Source organism: Myotis nattereri, assembly GCF_964212035.1.
Source record: "Myotis nattereri genome assembly, chromosome: 5".
NCBI classification, from domain to species: Eukaryota; Metazoa; Chordata; class Mammalia; order Chiroptera; family Vespertilionidae; genus Myotis; species Myotis nattereri.
Genome location: NC_138080.1, coordinates 106771769 through 106790567, shown reverse-complemented (window position 1 = coordinate 106790567; position 18799 = coordinate 106771769). Strand labels below are relative to the sequence as shown.

General features: G+C 48.4%; 1 protein-coding gene across 1 annotated transcript in view; it reads right to left on the bottom strand.

Moving 5' to 3' along the window:
* Positions 1-15428, bottom strand: part of CPLX2 (complexin 2) — a 71028-nt gene extending 55600 nt beyond the window's left edge. The window contains exon 1 of the mRNA XM_081092658.1: positions 15185-15428. The gene's annotated coding sequence lies outside the window, so the exon portion shown is untranslated. The remainder of the gene's footprint in view (positions 1-15184) is intronic.
* Positions 15429-18799: the final 3371 nt, after the last annotated feature.

The following is an 18799-nucleotide window of genomic DNA, read 5'->3' as shown; positions in this document are numbered from 1 at the left end:
AACAAGGTTATTCTCATACACAGGAAGCCTGTATCATGGTCTATAAATAGAAGGTAAGAGTAAAAATAAATACCTGGAAAATACAATGTTATTATTTAATTGCAGCTAGATACTGCTGCCACTGAGGGCTGAGCCTCTGTTGAAAAAGAAGACCAACATGTGCTAGAGAGGCTTAATTAAGGAGATGCTCACTTCCAACGGAGGCTGTCTCCTTAATGCAATCAACGGAAAGGAAGTAACTCTCACCCAGTGCTATTTAACTTGAGCCTGAATAACTCCTAAAGTGGCCTGGTGGACCACTGACGGTTGGTCCCACTCGTTGGAAAACGCTGCCTCAGCAGCCTCTCCCTGCTCTGAGATCATGTGACCAGCTGCCTGCCCAGACTTGACCACCATTACCCGCCTGGACCTGACCACTGCTATCATCTTGGATTTGAATCTGTTGCCCATTCTCACTGTGTTCCATAAGACCAGGCCTGGGTAGCTGCTTTGTCCCAGTGAATGAGCTTGGTTCTAGCTCCAGCCATCTCGGAGTTAAAATCAAGAGAAGGGTGCAAGCACTAACCTTTTTGAGCTCTTCCTAAGTGACAGATGCTGTGATAAGTGTTTTATACAGATTAGCTCATCACCCCTCCCCCATTTCAGACATGATTTCTGCCATATCCGCACTATTTATTTACTTAGTATTTTTATTTAAATTGACTTTCCCTTTAAGAAGGACATAATTTTATTTAAAAGAAAATGCTATATTATTTCCATAAATCACAGAATTTGGTGTGCTGCTTATGTTTTTCTAACATGCACCAATTGTGAGCTAGTAAAATAATAACTGTTCATCCACATACCACCTAAAATCATTGTGTACACCATCAATCACACATGTGCCAGACTTTGGGGAATAGTGTAGCATCTCAGGTAATTCTCACGCATCCCTAGAAAGATGTTTATAGACAAAAATACGGAGGCCCAAAGGGTTACCTGCCTGAAGTCCCACAGGTTGAAAGGTTTGGGCTGAGATTTGAATCCAGACAGTCCTACTAAAATGCTGAGGCTCTTTCAACAAAAGTGCTTTCCAAATATCTTTTTTTTTTAATTCAAAGAATTCTTTAAAAATGAAAATGTGTGTGGAAATCCAGTATATACAACAGATCAAATTGGAGCTTTTAAAATTTAAATGGATTTGTTGGTTCTAGAGCTTCTTTTTTTGGGAACTTCCCTTGCCCAAACCTAGAATGGCCCTTGAGAGCCTGTCTCACAAGCCTGGGACTCTGAGGAACATCATTTAAAACCCACAGCGCACCACCCTGTCTCTTGACTCCGTTTAGTCAGATTTTCCCTGTTAGCCAAATTCCTGAGGGACAACTGCTGGGTGTATGCTGTCTTTCCTGGCTGGGCACCTCTACTTTGGACCTTTGCTATGTTGAAATCTTGAAAATTTCCTTCTTGCCATCTTGAAGTCTTCCATTGGCACTATAAGCCATATTCAGACCTAATTATTCATTCATCGAACACTGATATCTAACCTATACCCAGGTTTTCAGGGGACAGGAGAGGGGGGAGATGTAGTGCCTCTGATGGGTTCCCAATCCAGCATGTAAGACAGACACACACAGACACAGCCAAAGACAGTAAGGGTTTGAGTAGCTGCTGCTCACTGAATGTCACTGTTTCCTCAGTCCCTGCCTCTCTCACAGGTTGCATCCTGTGATGGGCAGTTCCTGAGATGGAACCAGCCGAGGGACCACCGTGATGGCAGCCCTCCATATTGAGATGCCAGAAGTCTTGTCTAATTCCCCACTCTGGTTCCCCACAACGAATGCCTGATGTAAAACTGGAGTTAGAATCATACCTTACTCAGAGACTCCCAAACTCTCACTCCAACAGGACGACCGATTTATAACTGTGCCAACATCTACAATATGAAACTGCCTGGCTCCTGGCCTCAGTCTGCCTTCTCCTCTCATGGCGGAGTCTGTGGACACCACCCACCCTCCAACCTAGAGACCATCTCCCACTGATGGGGGTATTCTCAAAGGATCCTTCTCTGTTGTGAGGAGAAGACTCTGTCACTCTAAAACTATGGAAAGAACCTGGCAGAATTCCAGTAAGTTTTCAAGATTCCTAAAGGACATTCAGCCTTGTGGTGACCCCTGGCCATGCCAAGATGGCTCTTTTCTTCAGTCCTCTCTGAGATGCCTCCATCTTTGGAAGACCCCACAAGTCCTCAGAACATCACCCTTTGGGTCTCCCCTGTGTTGTGGGATCAGGTTTAAGCTAAGCTTGAATTCCAGGAAGCTTCTCTTTGGTAGGCCCTAGAGTTGGATCCATTAACAAACTCAACACAACTCAAGTCAGTTCAAGCCAAGTCAACCCACTCAAGTCAACTCAACTAAAGTCAAGTCAACTCCACTTAATGCATACTTCTGTGTATCTCTCTTTGCCTATTCCATACTCAGCCAGGCTCTAGTTTGGGGAAGGAAGAATTGTACAGTTAACAAGACACAATCTGTACTCTCAAAGAGTTGTCCTTTTTGAACATAGATTCCAGACTCAAACTTTTCCTTGAGCTGAGGAACTCCTTGCACAAGGGGCTGGAGAAAGAAATATCTTCTCTAGCCTGGAGATAGCCCCACCAACAGCCTAATTCCTGGGGTCCATTCCCCAAGACTTCTCAAACTACCCTCCTGGGGTTGTGTGACTTAAAGACTTCAGACTGCGGAGTCAGTTGGTGCCTCACCCATATGGGTCCTGAGTCATTCATTCATTTATTCCATCTATCCATTCATTCACAAACCTGCATTGAGCACTTACTAATGTGTCAGATACCTTACAGACATTACATCATTTAATTCTCAGCAATCAATGTGGACACAGAACCAGTATGCAGCTGGCTAAAATTTAACTCAGCCCTAGTTTCAAAGCCTGTGCTCTTTCCACCTCATCCCACTGTCTCTTAGAATAATTAAATAGATTTTATAATACGGGGTGGACATCATTGAATGCTTAAATAAGCACATTCTATATGGAGGGAAAGAGGGCAGTAATGAATATTTTATATAAGGTAAAATCCCACCTGACCAGTTTATTAGAATTCTTTGAGAAGTGAACTATATCGGGAGATAAAGGGTGACTTTTACAAAAAAAACCTTTGTCAAGTTTCTACCCCAAAGCCTATTAATAAAATTGATTCATTGTAGAATTGGGCAGAGGTGGGTGGTGAGTGGGAGGGAGTCTATTTTTGCATGGTTAGAGAACTGGCTTAGAGACAAGAAAGAGAGGGTGGAAATAAATGGGTGCTTGTTCAAATGGAGAACGAGTGTTCCCCAGGAATTGGTACTGTTGGGTCTTATATAATACCCAATGTGCACGCATTGAGCACTCAGTGTGTGCAGGTCATGCGGGGGGATACCCAAATAAGCCACCCTCATCTCCCCTCCTGGAGGAGCCCAAGGAAGGAAGTACTCAGTGATATCTCCAAGTTTTCAGAGGACGGGAAGCACCTCGGTGGAGTGACATGGCAGGACATGGGAGATAAAACTAAAGAAGGTGGCCAGGGAAAGGGAAGGAGCTCCAGGCAGCAATCAGAAGATGTGAGCTCTGGGACCAGCAGCGTCACTGACTTGCTGTGTGACACTAGGCACGTTCTTCCCCTCTCTGGGTCTCATTTTTCTCTCCTGTACAATGAAGGGATTTGCCTAGATCTGTGAGGATGTGGTGCTTTGGATGGAGAACAGTGACTTGAAAAAGGACTGGTGATGAGAGTCTCCATTTCTTGTGGCCAAAATGTCCCCTTCTGTCCCTGCACCATGATGGGGACCACTCTTCCTCATTCATGAGCAGTGAGGAGGGGGCAGGGAGCCATGGGGTCTGTGATGCTGGGGCTTGGAGCCCAGCCTGGAATCCCTCAGTGGCATTAGCTACGAGTGACTCAGCGTCATAAATAGCTCCCATCTGGGTGAGCAACGATAGCTACAGCGATCGAGCGATCTCTGTATCCACACACACACTCTCTGTGCAAATATGCGGCTCTCTGTATGCTAAATATGAGGTGCCCTGGAGACGTTCCTCCTCTTAAAAGACTATCTGGTATGAAACTCAAGACTGTTTATTTAAAGAAACAAGTTTACAACTCTGCACGTTGAATTACTGGTTGTGGGTGGTGGAGAAGAGGCGATGTGGATGAAGGGACGCTGGATGTGATCTGAGCTTGGGGGCCCTGGAAGTGGGGCTGAGGCTGCCTGCTCCACCTTCATCCTCTGTCCGCAGCTGGAGGGGGTGATGGACACCACACACAGATGCTTGAGATCCTGGAGTGTGTGTGTGTGTGTGTGTGTGTGCGGGGGGGGGGGGGGGGGAGTGTTGAGCCATAGTTGAGCAGAAATTGCATAGGAACTGGGAGTGACAGGAGAGCCAGGTTCCAGCACTGTTGTGTGCTGCTGTTGATCTGGGGCAGTTCATGAATTTACTCATTCACTCATCGAGCATGGACCAAGCACCTGCAAGGTACAGAGGCCGCTTGCGGATACAGACAAGCAAAAGTAAGTCTAAATTCAGGCTTAGTGAACTACCAGCTAGATGTCTTTGGGCAAGTCCTTTCCCTTCTCTGAGCATCTGTTTCCCATCTCTGAACCGGGGAATAATAAAGCCACCTAGGGTTTTTGGGCGGAGCATCACTGAATAAGGCAACACACAAGGAAGTGCTTCTTGGTTGCAAATAGCTCTAAAAAATGCACACTAATGCTATCCCACCACACTGTCCCGTTGATCCATCTCATTCCTACTTAGGAGTATTCTTGGTGATTGTGGAGAGGAAACATCATCATGACCCCTGTACCAGGAGTGGGGGGCACTGGGCACCACCCATGGGGTGGCCCTGCAAGCTCCCTTTCCTTTGCTTCTTGGCCGAGCTGGGATGCAGGGACCTTCAGTCAGTGAGCAGAACAGATAGCATGCCAGGGACACACCACTTCCTGGGGGAGGAGAGAGGGTGTTGCGGGTGATGGAGAGAGCTTCTGGGAAGCTGGCTTTCTGAATGGCACTGAACCCCAGACCCACCAAAGTTATGCCCTTGCCTCTCCTGAGGCCACCACTGATGCTGTCGGTTCCAGCAAAGGGCTGGGCAGGATGCAGACCTGCCGGGCATTCCCCTGGCCTCACCCACCTGCTTCCTGACAGCAGTTGTCCATGTTGGTCAGTGGTTCAGCAGTGCTTATATTATACCACTGACGGCATTGCTTTCTGGCTTACATGTGATCTCTGACTGGCGACAATGGATGGAATTATTGTCAGCTATATCTGGGTTGGAATTTTGGCTTGATGGAAGTCTATTACATCTCTGGGATCCTCAGTTTCCTTGTGTGTAAAATGGGGCTACTGATAGCACCAGTTTCATACATTAGGTGCCATGTAAGTGCACGTTATTGTTGTTGGTGAACAGATAATGTTTGTGAGGATGTCTACCAAGTTGTAGCCCTCACATTTTAGTTACCGTCCTCTGCATTTTTCTAGGAGGCACCTAGCATTCCCCAAAAGGCACTGATTGGGACTTACATGACTGTTTCCACAGCGTTGCACAAGGCCTGACACAGAGCGGGCACCCAGTGCGACCTGCTGATTGCACAGTGCCTGACGAGTGTGCCTTTGCAGCATCATTAGGGCTGGTGAGGTCCCTGTCCCACTCTGTCCTCAGATGAGGACGCAGGTCGGAGAGGGGAAATGTCTGCTCAGTTTCCCACAGGGTGAGCGGGGAGCTGAGCAGGGCCCTCACTCCCCGATCTTTCCACCCTCTGCAGTCAGAGCGTTTCTTGGGTGGACACCAAGGCTCTGGCCAGTGCAGGGGCCTGAGATGTGTGCTTGGGGGCCCGAGTATAGCCTGTCGCTGCCTCCTCGATGGTTTCCCTTTCCTTCCATACAGCCCTGCTCATTGTGCCTCAAGGAAGTGGAGATTCTTGTCTGGTCGACAGAGGTTGGGACAGAGGACTTGGCCCAGACCACAGAGGTGGTCCAGGAAGCAGGGGTTCTAGCAGATCAGCCGACCCAGGGCCATTTATGTTGTCGGCAGCCTTCCAGGAGCACCCTGGGTCATCCCACATCTAACCCCTGTGTCTCAAAAAAAACAACAACACAAAAAAACAAAAACAACACACCAAAAAACAAAAAAAGAAAGAAAAGGAAAAAAACGAAACCATGACCCCTGGGTCTCAGCTATTCCACAGTACTATTACTTCCTAACCCAATCTCCTCTAGCCCCATCCCACTGCTAGGAGAGGAGCGTGGTGAGGCAGGGCCCCACTGGTTCCCCAGAGCCTGGCACTTAGCAGGACTTGATAATTATCTGCAGAGAGCATGAATGAATAAGTAATGAGTGGCTGAACGACTGGGCCCAGCCACGTTCTAAATGCTGGTGACTCCACAGTGAAAAGGGCAGGCCTGTTCCCTGCCGTCAGGGAGCTGACAATATTTGAATTTAAAACTAGCTACTGGATTGCAAACAGGGCAGATGTTACTGTGTTCTGGCCAGCAAGGTGGGGAAGTGGGGAAAGAGTGTATGTGGGCAGAGCCTGCTGACTGCCCAGAGAGTGGGCACTGGGGAACAGAGGAGCCTCCCGGCCACAGGCAGGGCCACCTGCGTGCTGGGTCCTGCGGCTGACCTTTAAGAAGGCGAGGAAAGAAAGGTGGAAAGACATTATGTGTTTAATGTCTACCTCCTGCTGAGTCCCAAACAGCCTGCACATTGCCTGGCACACAGTTGGTATTAAATACATATTGTTCAACGAATGCAGGGTGGGCAGAAAGCATGTCAGGATGCTTCAGGTCTGGAGGCTTGTGAGAATCAAGTATTAACGATCAGAATTGTTATGACTTATACTTGAATAGGGTTTTACTGTCCACAGACCCCTTTCAGACAACAGCTGTTATTCTCACAGGTGAGGAGCACAGTCAGTGCTCGTTTATTACTGAGCACTCGTGTGGGGCGCCAGTAGTGTCAACATAAACCACAGGGCAGCGGCAGCACTTGTCACGTATCGGCCATGTGCCAAGCCCTTTACATCCACAGCCTCTAATACTCACATTAGCCTGCAAGGCCAAGGCCATAATCCCCATCTCACAGAGGAGAGCATGGAGGCTCAGAGCAGTCTTGATCTTGCACACCTGGAGCCTGGTCTTACTCTAGGAGTGAGGCATAAAGAGCTCACAGCCTAATGGGGACACCACAGGAAAATGGACAGTTAAAACACAGTGTAGCATCCACGCAAATGCAGGCTTGTCAGCAGTGCCTCACTGCAAGGAGGCCGGGGCAGGGCTTCCCTGGCAAGCGGACGCTTAGAGGACAGTGGAGCTGGAAGGGCATTCCAAACAGAAGGAACAGCATCTACAGAGACATGGAGGAAGCCCGGTCTTCCCAGGCAGTCAGAGGAATTTGGTTTGGCCTTGGGGAGAAAGAGGAGGCTCGGAGGTTGTTGGGGCCAGTTATGAGGAGCCTTGGTGGGGCATGGGCTTTTAACAGGACTCTTGCTTAGTGCTCTGGAGCGCTCCTTCTGGGGGCAGGAGTGGGGGTGGGGGCATGGGAGGAGCAGTAGCAGGACTTGTGCTTGCTGAGCGGTGGGGTAGCGAGAGAATGGACTCAGCTTCCAGGCTGGGGTGGTGCGTGGAGTGTGGAGATGCTGGGTCTGTGAGCACCAACCCTCCCATTGGTTGACCCACCATGTGGAGTTGGAGGTCCTCCTCCAGCTCCTGAGAAGGTCACAGCCCCAGCTGTGATCTGCCCCAGCCCCAGCTCTAGCTCTAGCCATGGCCTCTTTTGCCACCTGATTGCTCCCAAACTGTGTCCTAGCAACCTTGCAGCCCTCACCTTGGCAACGCGGGCTTCTGCACACTCATGATCTGATTGGGCTGCGAGGGAAGGTGGAGCTGGAATGCCTTGTGTCCACCAGGCGTGCCCAGGGAACCAGCCCTGGCTGGCTGTAGGCTGTACCCCTGGGCTCAGCAGGCAGAGGCTGGCCAAACAGATGAGGGAGGTGGGTCTGGCCACTGGACAAGACTCTGGACTGGGAGCCTTTAAAGCTGAGTTCTGGCCTCAGGGGGCGGTCTGTCTGAGTGACCTTGGACTAGGCTCTTCCCCTCCCTGGACCTCCATTTTCCCTTTGGTAAAATGAGGAGGCTGGGTAACACCACCTCTGGAGTCAGATATTCTCCCTTTTTTTATCTTTTCCATGCTTATTGCTTGGGTGCTCTATTGTGGGCACAAATTTTAGTGTCAGACTCCAGGTTTTTAAATCCTGGTTTACTTGGACAAGTCACTTCACCTCTCTGAGCCTGAATTTTCCCCTCTGTGAAATGAATGTATCTCATGCTGTCTCACCCAAAGTGTCATGAGAATCAGTTGAAGTGGTATAAACAAAAGTGCTTTATAAGTGACAAAGAGCTATACTGTTGTTAGCTGTGCTCAGTAATGATTTATTGACCTCCCTTCCACCCTCACCCCAGCAACAGCAGCGTGCATTATTGAACACATAGTGTATGCCAAGCATTGTGCTGAGGGTCTTACTCACATTACTTCATTTTATCTTCACAACAACCATATAAGGCACTTGCTGTTATTATTCCCATTTTCCAGATGAACAGATAGAGGGCCTATATGGTTATGGATAGAAGGAGCTCAGCCAGGCTCTCTGGCTGCAAAACATAACCATTTAAAATGTTGTGAGGTGGCCATCTCAGGATCTGCTTTCCATCTTGGGTTTTCCTCTTGCCTGAAGTCAGGATCTAACTCAGCATTAGGTAGGCAGAGGCACTGCCATTTGTCGAGCATCCTTCCTCTATGTGCATGGATTGGTCAGCGCCTTAGACTTTCACATGCACGCCGAGAGTGTCCTTACAATGAAGATTTTGATTGAGGGTCTGGGGTGCAGCTGAGGTTCTGCATTTCTAATAAGCTCTCAGGAGATGCTGATAGTGCTGGCCTGTGGACCACACATTGAATAGCTAGGTGCTAGAGGATTTAAAGTAGCATCTTATTGAATCCTGGAGTCTTGGTTTTATTAGCCCCAGGGTCACAGATGGGAAACCAAGTCTGGAAAGGCAATACACCTTACTCAGGGTCCCACAGCATTGCTAGTATAAGGCGTCGGTTCAAACGTAAGCCCCTGTCAACCTCTCTGCCCTCATCTCTACCACCCTCTCTCTCGCTCACTTAATTATTCTTCTAACTCGACATTAACAGTGTCTGGGGCAGCAGGCCAAGCATCAGCTCCTGGCTGTGTGGTCCCTGCTCAGGTCTTGCCTCCATGGCTGAGGCGAGCAGTGATCTCTGAGGCCCTACTAGGAATCCTATCTTACTTTCAGTTCATCCTGAGCAGACCAGCTCCAATCCTGGCTCCCAGGATTAGATCCTGTGTATGTATGACTCATTCCATTTGCCTCACCCTCAACCTAGATTTTTAGAATCCTGGCTTTATTTGAAAATTTTGATATTTTATCCATCATGGATATTTTACATTAATCTTGTTTTAATTGCACCAGATGTTTACCTTGATGACTGAGATTTTAGCATTTTGTACCTGAGGCAGGTGCTTCTTCCCTCCCTCACCCCAGCCACAGCCGGCCGGCCCTGTGTCTTCTCCCTCCCCCTCCTGCCTCATGGCATCAGGATGCTGCCTGCACTGTGGTGCCCACCTGACAGCCAGCCAGCCCATGGATTTACTTCCCAGCAGGGGAACCCATTACTTTGTTTGCCCTTTGGCTGACCTACTCTAGAGATGGCAGCAGGGGCTGTGGGCCTGAAGGGGGAGGGGGGGGGGTCCAGGCATTCACTCTGACCTGGGCTTTGCCTCTCAAGCCCCTTACCAGTGGGGTGACAAGGGAATGACTCAACCGCCATTTAGATTATGCCAGCCTCTGCTTCCCCCAGTCCTCAAGGCTTTCCTGCTCTGGCCCCTGTTAACCTCCAACCCCCATCTCTCTCTCTCTCTCTCTCTCTCTCTCTCTCTCTCTCTCTCTCTCTCTCTCACTTAGTTTCTATCTTGCACCCTGTCAGGCTTCCTTCTACCCCAGGACCTTTGTATTTTCTGCTCGGACACTTGTCCCATAGCTAGCTGCTTCCCATCCAGATGTCAGCTTCAATGCCTCTTTCTTCAAGTTTCCCCTTCCTGCCTTATGTGAACAGCCATCACTTGCCTTAGCTTACCCTCTTTTAGTTCCTTCCTAGCACTTATATAACTTGGTGAAATTATTTGTTCACTCACTATTTTCTCTCTCCCCATTAGAATGTGAGCTCAGTAAGAACACAGACCCTTTCTTATTATTCATTTTCTCTCCAGCTCCTAAAATAGTCACTGGCCCAGCAGAGGTGCTTAGTGAGTGTTGAGAAATGAATGAGCCATTCTTGGGGCTTCAGTTTCCACATTTGTGAAATGGGATGACAACCCTAACCCCACGCTGCCAGAGTCAACAGCAAAATGGCCCAGGGGCGATGGCAGTGCTATCCCCATTTGATAGATGATGAACTTAAAGTTCAGAGAGGTGGTGGGACTTCCCCAAGACCACCCAGCCAGGAGTGCCAGGGCTGGCATTCTCTGCAGTTTGGACGAGCACTTGGCTCCATGCCCTGCTCCAAGTGGGCATTCAGCATCCTGGGAGCTGGCTCTGACTTTCTCCGAGTCTCCTTCCATCTGCTGGTTGAACTGCAAGACCCTACTTGCCCACGTGGCTGTCCCAGCTTCCTGACGAGTCAAAGACAGGAATTCTAATGGCTGGTTTTTGTGCAACACAAAGGCCTGCCTCTTGCAAATGTGGAGATAGATTTTCTCTGCGTTGGCAATTACTACGCTGAATGTCTGGGGAATAGTTTTCGTCTTTCAGGCATTTTACCAAGATTAACTTCTGAACCCTGTGCAGCAATGCTTGTTGCAACTTGAGGGGGTGTCAGGGGGAGTGTGAGTGGCAGTGGCATTTGTCACAGAAGCTGAGGTTCAGAAGGGCTTGAGCCCCCCAAGGCACCATCTCTAGGGGTTTGATTTATTTTCCTGAGAGAGATTTCACCACTGTCCAAAATGCCCGGATTTTCTTGAGGATTCAAGGTTTTTGACTTTTCCTGCTCTCTCTGGTCATCAATTCAGCAATGTATTCCACAAATATTTACTGAGAATATCCTAGGTATTCTTTTAACCCTGAGGATGCAGTGAGGGGACAAACTATATTCTGCCCTTGCCCCCTGTAATATTGGGTCAGTAGGGGCACAGATGTCAGTGCCCTGACCGTGACTGTCTGTGTGACTGTGGATAGGCCCCTTTTCTCTCTGGGTCTTTGGGTTTTAACTTCCTCTCCTCCCAAATCCCCCTGCTTAAAAGCCTTTGATGGCCCCTCATTGCTTAAAGAACAAGATGGGCATTTGGGCTTGATCTTCACCCCTCAGAGTCCAGCTCTAGTCAACTAGTTGACTTTTTACAGCACACGTTCTCTGCTTCCCCACCCCCTTTCAGTCATTTTTATTTAACCAATATGTCACGTTCTAAATGCTAGGCACCAAGTGATTCACAAATTTTAACTTTTTTAAAACATTAAATATAAATTTGTATTAGTTTCAGGTATACAGCATAGTGGTTAGACAATCATATACTTTACAAAGTGATCCTCCCAATATTTCAAGTACCCACCTGGCACTATACATAGAATTTTAACTTGTTTAATTGTCACAGGAACCTCTTGAAATAAGTAGTATTGTGATTCTCATAATCTCCACTTTAAAGATGAGGACATTGAAACAGAGAGGTCAGGAACTTGCCTATGTTCACACAGCTGCTAAGTGGTATGGCTGGGTTTGAACCCGGACAGCCTGACTCCTGGCCCACACACTCCCCTTCAGGCCTTCTATTCTTAGGAGCTTATGGCTCAGATTACTTTGAAAGGGAAGCTCTCACTTTTGTTTTATGGGGCTCAATTTGTCTTTTGGTCAGCTTGCAAATAGTTACTGTCCTCTGCCATGGTGTAGATAGGGAAGATAAACATGTTTGGCTTGGTCACACCTGTTGAGGGTTGATGTACACCCCCCCCTTTTTTTTCCTGAAATAGTTTCTCTAATGCACGTGGTTCGTCTCCATGGTGTGGCCTCTCTCAAAACTTTCTGCTATAAGTTTTAACAGGAATGTTCAGAACAGATCAAGGAGGAAAAGTCATGATTCGAGTTAGTGGAACAACAACATTTGAATGGCAAAGGTTGTTGTTGATGTTAAAAATCCTTCTGCACTGAATGATGTGATGTCTTGTGTTTGCTTTAAAATAAGTCTCTCTGTGTGTATGATGAAACTGGGTGTGGGTATGGATGAAACAAAATTAGCCAATTGTTGAAGCTGGATGATAGGTAAGTGGGGCTTTCTTATACTATTCTTTCTATTTAAAAAAATATGTTTGAAATATTTCATCACAAAGGCCCTTTGGAGACTGGCTCCAGCCTTTCTGTCCATTCCCATTTCACAGTTCCCATCTCGAGGCCCCTCTGGCACAGTGACATCACCCTGGTGGCTGTGATTTCATGCCTTTAGGCCTCTCCACACAGTTCCATCTGTCTGAGGTACTTTTCTTTTCCCCCACAGTTCATTACTCCTGCACGGGAGAGCCCACAGCCTGGTACACTCGATTAAAGCACTTATCATAGAGCAGCTGTTTTCTTTTTGGCTTCCTCAGCTGGTCTGTGTCCTCCTCGGGACACTTCCCTGTCTCCCTACTGCACAGCCAGTGCCCCAACACAGGGCATGTTTACAAAGGGAATAATAACAGGAATGGTAGCTACCATGTTTTTTGAGCATTTACTATGTGCCAGGCTCCACCCTAATCTCATGCAGGCTTTTCATGAAACCCTCATAAGTGGGACCATTAACTTGTCTTCTCAGAAGGGTACTTGCCAAAGGTCATGTGCCAGTGACAGCTGAGATTTGGACTCAGAATAAAAACCACTCAGCTCTGGGGCCGGAAGGAATCAAATACGTATGGTGAAGTTCAAGTTTTAAAGTCTTTAAATATACAGAGAAATTCAACAAAGGATGTTCCCCCACCCCCAGAACATCCAGTGGGGCTAGCGTTCCAGGACTGATAGCTCAGTGGGAAAAACACAGAGTCCAAACCGCGTCATCCAATATGAAAGCCATTTACCTACCACCTGGGGCTTTTGCGCGCTGGGAGGAAGGCTAGTCTTTGGAAGAAGTGCTGTAACTGCGAAGTACGCACGGATTTCTGAGATCTTGGTAAGAACAAAATAATGTGAGCTACCTCATTGACGACATTTCATAATTTTTGGATGAGTGGCATTAAAGAAAGCGTTATGAAAATCAATTTCACCAGTTTCTTTTTACATTTTTTAAAGTGTGGCTACTAGGAAATGTTAAATTGTATGTGTGGCCGTCATTTCTGCCTGGAGACAGACCTGTATTTGATTCTCACGTCTTCTACTTACTTCTTACCCTCTTGTCACTAAGGTGGCTTTGCTTAAGGACCCACGAGCAGACCTGTCCTTAAAAGTTTAAAAATCTGAGATCCAGAGAAACCAATAAAATATTAAGGCTGTGGTCTTAAAACTTGCTCATAAAGATGGCAATGGTGATGGGCTTTTTGAATTCAAGAATGGGAACTCTTGAGCTCAGGGCTGTCCTCTGCCTGGCAGCTCAGTGAAAAGGAGAGATGGACATCAGTCTGTAGCTGCCCCACACCACTTTGGTCTCAGCCTTCCATAGACTGGCGCAGCTAGGCAGCACAAATGAGGAATATTTGTAATGTTGCTTGCTCAAGACGATTAAAAGGAACTATATTTGCAGATGGAATTAAGGTGGATTTTAAAGAAAAACAAAACAAAACAAAAAAACAACCACTCAGCTCTTCTCCCTGCATCTCGGATTTTAAAAGGCTTCTGTATGAATGTTATACAACAGACCCAGGATTTGGGGAGCCTGGGCTTTAGGCCCAGTTCTGCTACTAAATTGCTGCCTGACCTTGGGCAAATCCCTTCTGCCCCCTAGGCGGGGTCTCCCAGTGAGACCAGCAGTGAGCGAAAGGATCACATGATCCAAGGGACCTCCCAGCCTCAGCTCACAGGGAAAAGGTTTCCACTTTCACATTTGGTTTTCTGCCGCTGAACTGGCTTTTCTATTTGGGAACCTCTCAGCTTCTCATACTTCTTCAACCTCTTTTGCTAATTGCAACCTCCCAGAGCCAAACCTATTCACAACCTGCTGCCTGCTCCCCTCACCTCCCTTCCCTGTGGCTTCACTCGGGAGGTATGGAGAGGAAGCCTGGCAGGAGGGAAGAAGAGTATGTAGCTGCCCCATTTGTGAGGCTTCTCCGTGGTTTCTTGGTCCCCCTCCCCCACGGAAACTCAGCCTCATACTTTCTAGGGATGTTCTGGGGGCAGCCCGAATCAGTGATTGCAGCTGCCAGCCTGGGGCATCGGTGTTAGGCTCCTGGAAGGAAGTCCGTGGTCTTGAGCTAGAGTGGAGGTAGGAGCTTGGGGTAGAAGAGGGGGTGCATCCTCCTTCCCCAGCTCACCCAGCTGGAGCTCAGGACCGTCTGTACCTACCTCTCCTCCCACCCTTTTCCTGACTTCCAGCTGGAACCCGCCATTGTACTGCCAGGCCTTGGCGAACTGTAGACCGAAGAGCGATCGCGACTAGGCCCCCCCACTCCTCAGCTCGCCCCTGACACTGCTGTGGGGGCGGGGGGGGGGGCGGAAATCCCCTAGCGATGCAAACACCCACCCTCATGGAGCGCGGAGGCCCCCCGCCCCTCGGCTTTGTTTGGGGCTGGCGGGAGCTGTCCACTGCCGCGGTGCTGATGCGCCGAGCTGACGAGGAGCGGAGCCTGAGGGGCCGAGGGACTGACTATCCTCCGGGGCCCTGGTGCTGAACCGGGACCGAACGGGAGAGGAGCCCGCGGGCGGGGCGGCTGCTGTCTGCCGGAGCAGTGCCGGGCGAGGACCCCCACAGTGCACGGAACTGCCCCCGAGGTGGTGCTGAGCCCCGGCGCTCCCCGCCTTGCCCGGAAGAGCCGGCGGCGGTGAGAGCTACGGGAGAGGGAAGGAGAGCCGAGGAGAGGAAGCCGCTGCCGGCAGGGAGCTCTGCGGCGCGGGCCTGTGACTAGGGTCTCTCGGGCGGAGGAGGTGGCGGCTCAGCAACAGAGAGCGAGCGCGCGTTCTACGAACCTGTTGGAGGCTGCAGCTCCTCTGTGGCCGACCTGGAGCCCGGACCGGACCGCGATGCTGGCACGCCTCTCCTCCCTCTTTTTGGACTCTTCCGCGGAGGCGCTCCCACCTGCCTGGGCTAGCACGTGTGCATGTGGGGTGGGTGGGTGGGGGGGCGCCGAACCCCTCTTCCGTCCGCCTGAATGTCAGCCGCTCAGCAGCAAGGCACAGAGCAGAGGCTTCCCCCTAGGGCAGACCTGCTCCCGGGGAGACCCAAGCTTCCTGAGAAAGGAGGCGGGGGCTGGTGACGGGGAGGAGAGAGGGCGCCAGCAGAGTTGTCTGTGAAAGCGACAGGGAAACATGGAGGAGTTCCCCACAGTCAGTTCTGCCCTGAAGTTTGAGGACTTAGGGTCCTGTTACTTAGGGGACAGAGAACATCCTGCCTTGAAAATATCACTCCCCCCTCTCCATTTCTGTGTCCAGTAACCAAAGGCAGGTCTTGTACCTGCTCTGCTGCAAATTTGACTCACTGGTCTAACTGCCTCTCATACATCATTCCTGTCAATCACCTACCATGCCTTAGAGCTTTCTAACCGTTCCATGTATTAGTATAGTGCATCTATAATAAGCTGCAGTCTTCATTCCCTCACCAGCAGGACCCAGGACCTCCTCTCCAACTGTGTTCTTATCAGGACAAATGATCTGACCACTCATTCTGAACAGGTACCCGCTCTCCTTTTGGCTGGAATGTTCTTCCAACCATACTACTATGCTTTATCTTCAGGTTAAAGCATGCTCATTCAAATATTTTATTTTTCTCTGTATCTCCATCGACTAGCGTGGTGACTGACACACAACAGATGTTGAATTACATCTGCGGAATGAATGTACATGTGCAAAGCAGAGGACAAAGTAACTTCTTTTCCTTCATGTGATTGTTCATTTGAGATATATATATATATGTATATATATATATGTATATATATATATATATATATATATATATATATATATATATATAAGTGTAATATGCTAATTAGACCGGATGTCCTTCTGGAAGAAGCCGAGGCTCCGAGGGAAGCCCGGGTCCCAGGTACTAGAGGGAAGCCGGTGCCGGCAGCCGGGGGAAGGAAGGCCTACTCTTGCACAAATTTCGTGCATTGGGCCTCTAGTGCATATGATCTCCACAGCTGCAAAGCCCCACATGGCAGCATCCTGGCCTAACCTTTCTGCCTTATCACCACCAACTCTCTCTTGACTCAGTAATTCTACCTCCAGTGGCTTCCATTTTGTAACAAGCTGCTTTTTAAAAACAAAATTTTTTTTTTTTGCTGTTTGTTATTTTGGGGATCCTTATAACCTTGATCTTTACATAGCTGAATCCTTCTTTTCCTTTGAATTTTAGCTCAAACACCACCTCCTAAAGAGGCCTTCTGTGGCCACTCTAATATTTGTTCCCCTAATTAGTCTATAACATTGCCTGTATCATTTTTTCTTAGTAATTATTATTCTTTGAAATTATTTTACTGACATGTTTACTTGTTTATCGTTGGATTTCCCTCAACCAGATTGAAACTGTCCAGGGGCAGGATCATGTCTGTCTTGCTCACTGCAGAGTTCTCATTGGATAGCGTTCTGAGAGGAACTTGCCTCACACCAATGCATTCAGAGTCCCTTTCTCCCTGTAAAGGCGTGAGCTATTGTGCACGTCACTGTGGAACCTTCTGTTAGGTATAAATCAACCAAGAATGTTTTAAAAAAGAGGATCACATCAGTATTCCATGGGATAGGAGAGAAGAGGAGGGCAGAGGGCCACAGGTCTGAGGCTGTAAGATGCCAGGCCTGAATCACAGCCCCCTTTCACCGTAGATGGCAAAACCATGGCAACAGCTCACTTCACAATCTCATTTGATATTCGTGACAAACTTATCTGGTCGGTATTATTCTCTCCAACACTGAAAACATCTGAGGCTGAGAGAGGCAGACTGACCTGACCAAGACCACACAGCTTGTGAGAGATGACACTCTTCCTGGTGCTGGGCTGCAGGCTGGGGATCTAATACAATTTGATGGGTCATAATACAATTTGATGAATACTCAGCAGTGATTCTCAACCTGGGAATGGCTGGGGTGAGCAAGAAATGGACAAACTGCCAGGTTTAGAATAAACCACACTTCTTTTCAATAATAATGGCCATTCGTTCATCGCTTCCCAGATGCCAGATACTATACTGAGTGTTTTACACACTGTGTCTCAGCTAATCGTTCCTGCCTATTTCTATCCCCATTTTACAGAGTTAACAGTACCTTAGGGAGGTTAAGTAACTTGGTCAAGGTCATGAAGCTGGTAAATAGCTGAGACTTAACCTGACTTTTTTTGACTCACAGCCTGGGATATTAACCATTATGTACGCCAGACCTACTGAATCTGAGTATCTGGTAAGCAGGGAGGGGACTGGGATTTGAAGATGATTTTTAGGTCATTCTGTTATATTTTAACCCCTACTGAAAAAAACTCATGTCAAGAGTGCTGTGAATAGAGTGGAAGGATGAACCTACCTGTGGGGAGGAGTTACAGAGGTTGAAATTAGATCTCAAAGAATGAAGTGGGAGTTTCCAGGCAGACAGGTAGAGAGAGAATTTCAGACAGAAAACAGAATAATCAGGGACCTTGGGGTATAGAAATGAAGGGACTGTGCCGGGGTCCAACCCCAGCAGGTCCAGGGGTCCCCAAAGGTGTGGACGGAGTCGGCGAAGAAGGAATGACACGGAGACAGCATTCAGTTGATCAGCAGCCTAGCCAGGATCTCCAGCCAAGTTCTGGTCTCGATCTCCAGAGAGGTTCTGCTTAGGATCTCCAGCCAGGTTCTGTGTCCATGGTCTCTTGCTAGGATCTCCAGCCATGTTCTGTGTCCATGGTCTCTTGCTAGGTTCTCCAGCCAGGTTCTCCAGGTTCTCCAGCCAGGTTCAGTCACCAGGTTCTAGTCAGGTTCAGTCCAGGATCTTTTGCCATGTTCTCTCGCTAGGTTCTGTCTCTAGGTTCTGAGGCCAGTTTCTGTCCAGGATCTTTTGCCATGTTCTCTCCAGCAAAGTTCTTCTGTCTCTAGAGAACGTTCTGTGTAGGTTCTGTGCCTAGGTTCTGTCTCTCTCTGTGTCTTGCTGTCTTGTTACAACTGTATTTATACCAGTTGATTCCAATCCTATCAATCTCCATTTCAAAGGTTAGGGCGTTTCTTATCTCCATTCCAGGGAGTAAAGATTATGTAGCTTAAGCATGATTGTTCATAGTTAAAGTGATTAATTACCCACCTGGCACTTAGTTAAGAGGTTTTATTCCCTCCCTAACTTCAGGGGAAAATCCCCACCTGGGGAAACAACCTTTCTCAGAGACCTTGGTTAAAACACATAGTGCCAATAAGGTGAGCAAACATATTAAGAACAGTATGCCATATATGCCAGGTCCCTTGAAACAGCAAGCATGGACCAGCTCCCGGCAGGACTGTTAGTGGTTTTGTGTGGAAGGCTGATGTAAGGGCTAGGGGATGGGGAGTGAGGCTGGAATTCAGTTTAAACTTGGCTGTGTGCTTTTATCCTGCAGGCAGTGGAGAGCCACTGAAAGGCAACAGCAGCTGTGCA